The sequence below is a fragment of the Lathyrus oleraceus genome, chromosome 7, assembly GCF_024323335.1.
Source record: "Lathyrus oleraceus cultivar Zhongwan6 chromosome 7, CAAS_Psat_ZW6_1.0, whole genome shotgun sequence".
Classification (NCBI taxonomy): domain Eukaryota; kingdom Viridiplantae; phylum Streptophyta; class Magnoliopsida; order Fabales; family Fabaceae; genus Lathyrus; species Lathyrus oleraceus.
The window spans coordinates 437,796,238-437,802,946 of NC_066585.1; positions in this window are offsets into that span (position 1 = coordinate 437,796,238).

The window sequence follows — 6,709 nt, forward strand, 5'->3', positions numbered from 1 at the left end:
AAGAAAACCCTGAGAAGGCTAGCTGGAAGCTTTTATCTGAATCAGGATGATGTGCTGTATAAGAGAAATTTTGACACGGTTCTGCTCAGATGCGTGGATAGACACGAAGCAGACATGTTGATGCAAGAAGTGCACGAGGGTTCGTTTGGTACCCATGCTGGTGGTCATGCAATGTCTAAAAAATTGTTAAGAGCCGGTTATTACTGGATGACTATGGAATCCGATTGTTTCAAATACGCTCAGAAATGCCATAAATGTCAAATCTATGCTGATAAGGTGCATGTACCACCAAGCCCTCTGAATGTCATGAATTCACCTTGGCCGTTCGCCATGAAGGGCATTGATATGATTGGGAAGATTGAGCCTACTGCTTCGAATGGACATCGCTTCATCCTGGTTGCGATTGATTACTTCACCAAAAGGGTGGAAGCAACTTCCTATGCTAATGTTACCAAGCAAGTGGTTGCCCGGTTCATTAAGAAAGAAATCATATGTCATTATGGAGTTCCTGAGAGAATCATCACTGATAATGGTTCGAATCTCAATAACAAGATGATGAAAGAACTGTGTAAAGATTTCAAGATTGAACATCACAATTCTTCTCCTTACAGACCGAAGATGAATGGTGTTGTAGAGGCGGCAAACAAGAATATCAAGAAGATTGTGCAGAAGATGGTCGTGACGTACAAGGATTGGTATGAGATGCTGCCTTTCGCTTTGCATGGGTACCGTACCTCAGTACGTACGTCGACCGGGGCAACCCCGTACTCCCTTGTGTATGGTATGGAAGCAGTCCTACCTGTTGAAGTGGAGATTCCTTCTCTGAGAGTTTTGCTAGATGTCAAGCTGGATGAAGCTGAGTGGATTCGAACAAGGTTTAACGAGTTGAGTCTTATCGAAGAGAGACGGCTAGCAGCTGTGTGCCATGGGCAGTTATATCAGAGAAGGATGAAGCGAGCCTTTAATCAGAAAGTGCATCCTCGGAGCTATCAGATCGGTGATCTAGTGTTGAAAAGGATCCTTCCTCCCGGTACAGATAACAGGGGCAAGTGGACTCCTAATTATGAAGGTCCATATGTTGTGAAGAAGGTCTTCTCCGGTGGAGCCTTGATGCTTACAACTATGGATGGTGAAGATTTCCCGTCCCTTGTTAACTCAGATGTAGTCAAAAAATACTTCGCATAAATTGACCCGCTGGACAAAAAGAATAAAAGAGTCCAGGCAAAAAAGGGCATCCCGGCGAACCAAAAAAAAACAGAAAGAAAAGGTTCGGGCAAAAATTAGGGATAAAATGAAAAGAATTTGTACACCCGGTAAGTCGAAAACCCGCAAGGGCGGCTTAGGCAAAAATGGGTATCCCGGGGGATTGAAAACCCGAAAGGGCGATCCAGCCAAAAGAGGGATTAAAGCGAAGACTACAGTTTGAGTTATCTGTACTTCATCATGCTTCGTCGCCTTCCATCTCCAAAGATGTGATCGGTCTAGTCATTCTTCTCAGAAAGCAAGGAATTTGGGAGAAAACTGATGATCTGTGAGTTATAACAGAATTGGGAAATAGTGGATGTCGTGTTCACATTGCCATTAGGATAGATTTTTCCTTTTGTGCGCAATTACCTCTTTCTAGGAATTGCTTCCCAATGTGTTCGCCTTTTCAGGCCCATTTTTCAATCAATAAAAGTCGTTATTCAGATAAATAGCTTTTGTTTTTATTTTACTGTTTTGTTTGCAAAAACGTCAGAATTTTTGATAAACATTGCATATAAAAACATGAAGGCTAAACAATAACTTGCAGAAAGATAAAACATTTGAAAATCATTTTGAATGTTGAGGACACTTGAGCGTATCTTGTCCATGTATCCCCTGGGGCATTTTGTTGTGCTGTTTTGCAGGTTGTCATCTGTAGGGATGTTTCCACAGCAAATATTTCCCAGGCAAGTATGGAAGCTGTCAGAGCTATGTTCCCCTGCAGAGACGCCTTTGGATATTGTCTTTTATCCCCAGCAGATCTAAGGATTGCCTATCCCCAGCAGGCCTGGAAGTGGGTGTATTCCCCAGTGAGTACTTCCCCAGTTGAGATCACCACTGAGTTGGAAGGATGTTGTATCCCCAGCGGAGGTGTCAGTGGAGTGTTATTCCCCAGCAGTCGGGTTTGAAGTATTGTTATCCCCAGCGTGGTTGTGAGCTCTCATCCCCAGTAGGCTTGTGTATGTCTTTCCCCAGCACAGAGTCTAGTATATTACTTTCCACACCAGAGTCATGCTCTTCCTCAGCAGAGTTGGTGTGCCATCCCCAACAGAGTTGCTTTCCCTAGCAGATCTCTCGAGCAGAGATTGGGGTTGATAATTTTCCTCAGCGAGTCCCCGAGTGGAGCGGGTTCAAAGAAATTTATCTCCAGCAACTATCCTACCTGTGGATTGGATGAGTTTCCCGTAGTGGAATGATATTTGCATCCCCCAGCTGAGTCTATCCTACTTATGGATCAGATGGGTCGTCCCCAGCGGAGTAGCGTTTATTCCCCATAGCAGAGTTTATCCTATTTGCGAATTGGTTGGCTCTCCCCAGTGAAGTCGCCTGGTTATACCTAGCAAAGTCGCGTTATTACTCCCCCAGCGAGTAGTTTCACCAGAGAGTTGCTTTGTTTACTTTCCCCAGTGGAGCAGTATTGTTGGTTCCTCAGCACAGTCGCCGTTGGGTAGTCTTCAGCAAAGTCGCTTTGGTTGTTTCCCCGAGTGGAGTCCCTAAGTGGATTGGGTCCTGTGAAGGATATCCCCAGTGGAGTCTATCCTTTCCCCAGCAACAGTGTTATTTGTCCAGCATGAGTGAGAAGTCGGTGCTCTCCCCGTAGAGTTTTCCTCAGCAGAGTCTCCCCGCAGAGTTTTCCTCAGCAGAGTCTCCCCGCAGAGTCAGAGTATCTGATCAGTTTGGCTCCCCAGCCGGAGTTTATCATTTTGCATTTTGCATATAGTGATCATTGCATCCTCAAAATGCGTAGCATTTCCATTCGATATGGAGCATTACGCCATAGAAAAATTCAAACATATGCATTCATGTGTTCGAAACCAATCAGACCGTATCCCTGGCAGAGGCGGATCATTGTTCAACATCTGTACGACATGTTTGCTACAGTTGCTCCTGACAGCATTCAGGATTGATACCCCAGAGAGGTTTATTTCCTCGTCCGTTGTCGAAAGGAAAGCCTGTTTCTCCCCAGCGAGATCCCAGCAAGTGTTTAGCCTTGCCCTGGCATGTGTATATGTCATTTTGTGATACTGGTCGGTGTCATGTCAGCACCCGTGTGTGTTCTTTCTTTGGTGTCGGTAAACACCATCTTTCGGTGTACACATCGAGTATTTCCCAGTCATTCGTTGATGTCTGGTCTTCTTTTGATGTCCGTAAACATCATCTTTCGATGTTCGTAATACCCTTATTCTTCCCCAGAAGTTTCCTCCTCTCCGTTGGTGTCGATAAACGTCGAGTTTTTCCCAATCGTCCGTTGACGTTTTGTTGAGTCTTGTTCTCTCTCCCCAATAGGGGTTACCTCTCCGTTGGTTTCGGTAAACGTTGAGTTTTTCCTATGCGTCCGATGACGTATGGTTGCTTATTCCCCACAGATCATTAGTTAATGGTTGTTGATTCCCCCCAGAGTTACCTCTCCGTTGGTTTCGATAAACGTCGAGTTTTTCCCGATCGTCTGTTGACGGTTGTTGGTGATATATTTCCCCATGCAGAGTTACCTCTCCGTTGGTCTCGGTAAACGTTGAGTTTTTCTCATTCGTCCGTTGACGTCTGATTGTGTATCCTATTCCCCAGTCATTCGTTAATGTCTGGTTGCTTCCCAGCCAGAATCCCCAGTAGAGTCGTCGGTGGACGTCCTATTCAGTTTCCGGTTGTTATACCCCTTCCTTAGTGAAGTGGTTTCTCCTTCTCCGTTGGTGTCGATAAACGTCGATTTTTTCCTAGTTATCCGTTGATATCTAGTTGTATTTTCCCCACAGGTCATCCGTTGATGTATGTTTACCTTTCCGTTGGTTTCGATAAACGTTGAGCTTCTCCCGTTCGTCCGTTGACGTCTGGTCGAGTTTTCTCCTTCTCCGTTGGTGTCGATAAACGTCGAGCTTCTCCCATTCATCCGTTGACGTCTGGTCGAGTTTTCTCCTTCTCCGTTGGTGTCGATAAACGTCGAGCTTCTCCCGTTCGTCCGTTGACGTCTGGTCGAGTTTTCTCCTTCTCCGTTGGTGTCGATAAACGTCGAGCTTCTCCCGTTCGTCCGTTGACATCTGGTCGAGTTTTCTCCTTCTCCGTTGGTGTCGATAAACGTCGAGCTTCTCCCGTTCGTCCGTTGACGTCTGGTCGAGTCTTTCCCATTCATCCGTTGATGTCTGGTTACCTCTCCGTTGGTCTTGGTAAACGTCGAGTTTTTCCTGGTCGTCCCCAGTAGAGTTACCTCTCCGTTGGTTTTGGTAAACGATGAGTGTTTCCCACTACGTCCGTTGACGTATGGTTGTATCTCTTGCCCAGTCATTCGTTGATGTCTGGTTACCTCCCCGTTGGTCTCGGTAAACGTTGAGTTTTTCCTAGTCGTCCGTTGACGTCTGTAGCGGTGTATTCGTCGCTATATGATCTATCGATTAAATCATAAGCTAAGAGATACATTGAAAAATTTCGAGTCGCCACCGCACTTTTATTTATCCAAAGGATTGGCTAAAAAGCGAACAAAAGCCTAAGAAGTTTTACACGTAGAAAACTAATAAAAAGATCAGAGATTCTGGGTAAGGGGTAAATTACGCAATGGGAAGGTGTTAGGCACCCACTACGTCCTAGGTACTCCTAGGGAGCCCTTTTCACACTTGTTGTAAAAGATTGTTATTTGTTATGACATATGTATTGTGCAAACATGATTGGGATGATGAGAAAAGAATATACATTTTTTATTATTGGGTTATTGGGTTATTGGGTTCGAACGGATGAACCCGTTGCCTACGTACCTTCCATCAAAGGTAAGGATCAGAACGCCGTAGTTCGGCTAAAAGATTTCCAAAAGTGGGTTAGGTTCAATTTTAAACACAAACCCTAGGTCTTACGTTATCCATGGGAGAAAACTCAACCTTATACAAACAACAAAGTCCACCATGTGAGAACAGCTTCAACTTGCCAGGGAGGGGTTAACCCTATAATAGGCAAGGAAGGCTTACAATTCAATCACTAAAGACAGAAGGCGAGATTAACATCAACCACTAAGATAAATCAAACCTATAGCTCATGTATGAAAACATTAATGGACAAAGCCAAAGCAAGTGAATGAGTGAAGTTAATTGATTGTGATTATGAAAAGTGGAGTCAAAGTATGATTAAGATCAATTCAAATGAGTATTATGAAATGGAGTTTTGAAAAAAAAAGTCAAGGACCTGAGTCCAGGTTTTTAGTTAGAAAACATGAAGATGTTTGCACAACACTTACGTCAAGTTTAAAAGGTGAAGTGTGAAAGGTTCTAAGACGTAATGAATGATGAATGGATGAAGGATGGATAGTAAAACTTCTTAGAAGGTTCACTTCTTGAGATCATATAGCAGATGATTCAAGTGTGTCCTTTGGAATAGCAATTAATAATAACAAACAAGCAAAGCAAGCAAAAGCGGATATCGGATGCCACTCAATGGTCTTATACCAATCTCCTAAAACAAAACGGGATGTCAGATGCCACTCAATGGACTTACACTAATCTCCACAGGCAAAGAAATAAAAGGCGGATACCGGATACCAATAGATGGATTTACACCAGTCTCCTAAAACAGAACAGGATATCAGATGCCACTCAATGGACTTACACCGATCTCCTCAAGAGAAAACAAGAATGAAACATGGAAGTCAACTGCCAATTTATCTGGACTTAGGTTAACTCCACAGTATGGTCCTAGGAAATCCAATGCCACATCACAGGGACTTACAATGGATCCTCACATACAAGAACAAAAGCAATAATATGATCACAGGAATGCAAATGCCAACTTACAGGGACTTATAATTGCAACCTCACATACAAACAGATGAACAAACTATGATCACAGGAAAACAGATGCCAACTTACAGGGACTTATAACTGCAACCTCACATACAACATCAAACAGATCAAATCATGATCACAGGATAACAGATGCCAACTTACAGGGACTTATAACTGCAACCTCACATACAACATCAAACAGATCAAATCATGATCACAGGATAACAGATGCCAACTTACAGGGACTTATAACTGTATCCTCACATACAACATCAAACAGATCAAATCATGATCACAGGATAACAGATGCCAACTTACAGGGACTTATAACTGTATCCTCACATACACACAGATAAACAGAAGATATGAGTGATCAATGAGGTCTTACACTCTATCCTTCCATATCACAGGAGCAAATGCCAAAGCAATGGACTTACAATTGTCCTCAATGGGCAAACAACAATGATAGCATCATAAAGATAAATGAGATGATCATGCATTAATGGCAATTGATGATGATGATAAATGCATAGCATACAGGCAAACAAGTGCACATGAAGCAAATCAAACAATCAATGAATATCAAACAGCACACTCTATAGCCAAACAATGGGGGGCTCACACAAGAGGGTTTGACTTTAAAAGTCCACTGTAATGGGTGAAGGTCACTCTTAACCTGGCCATTGAGGGGCTCAGGTGAAGCAGAT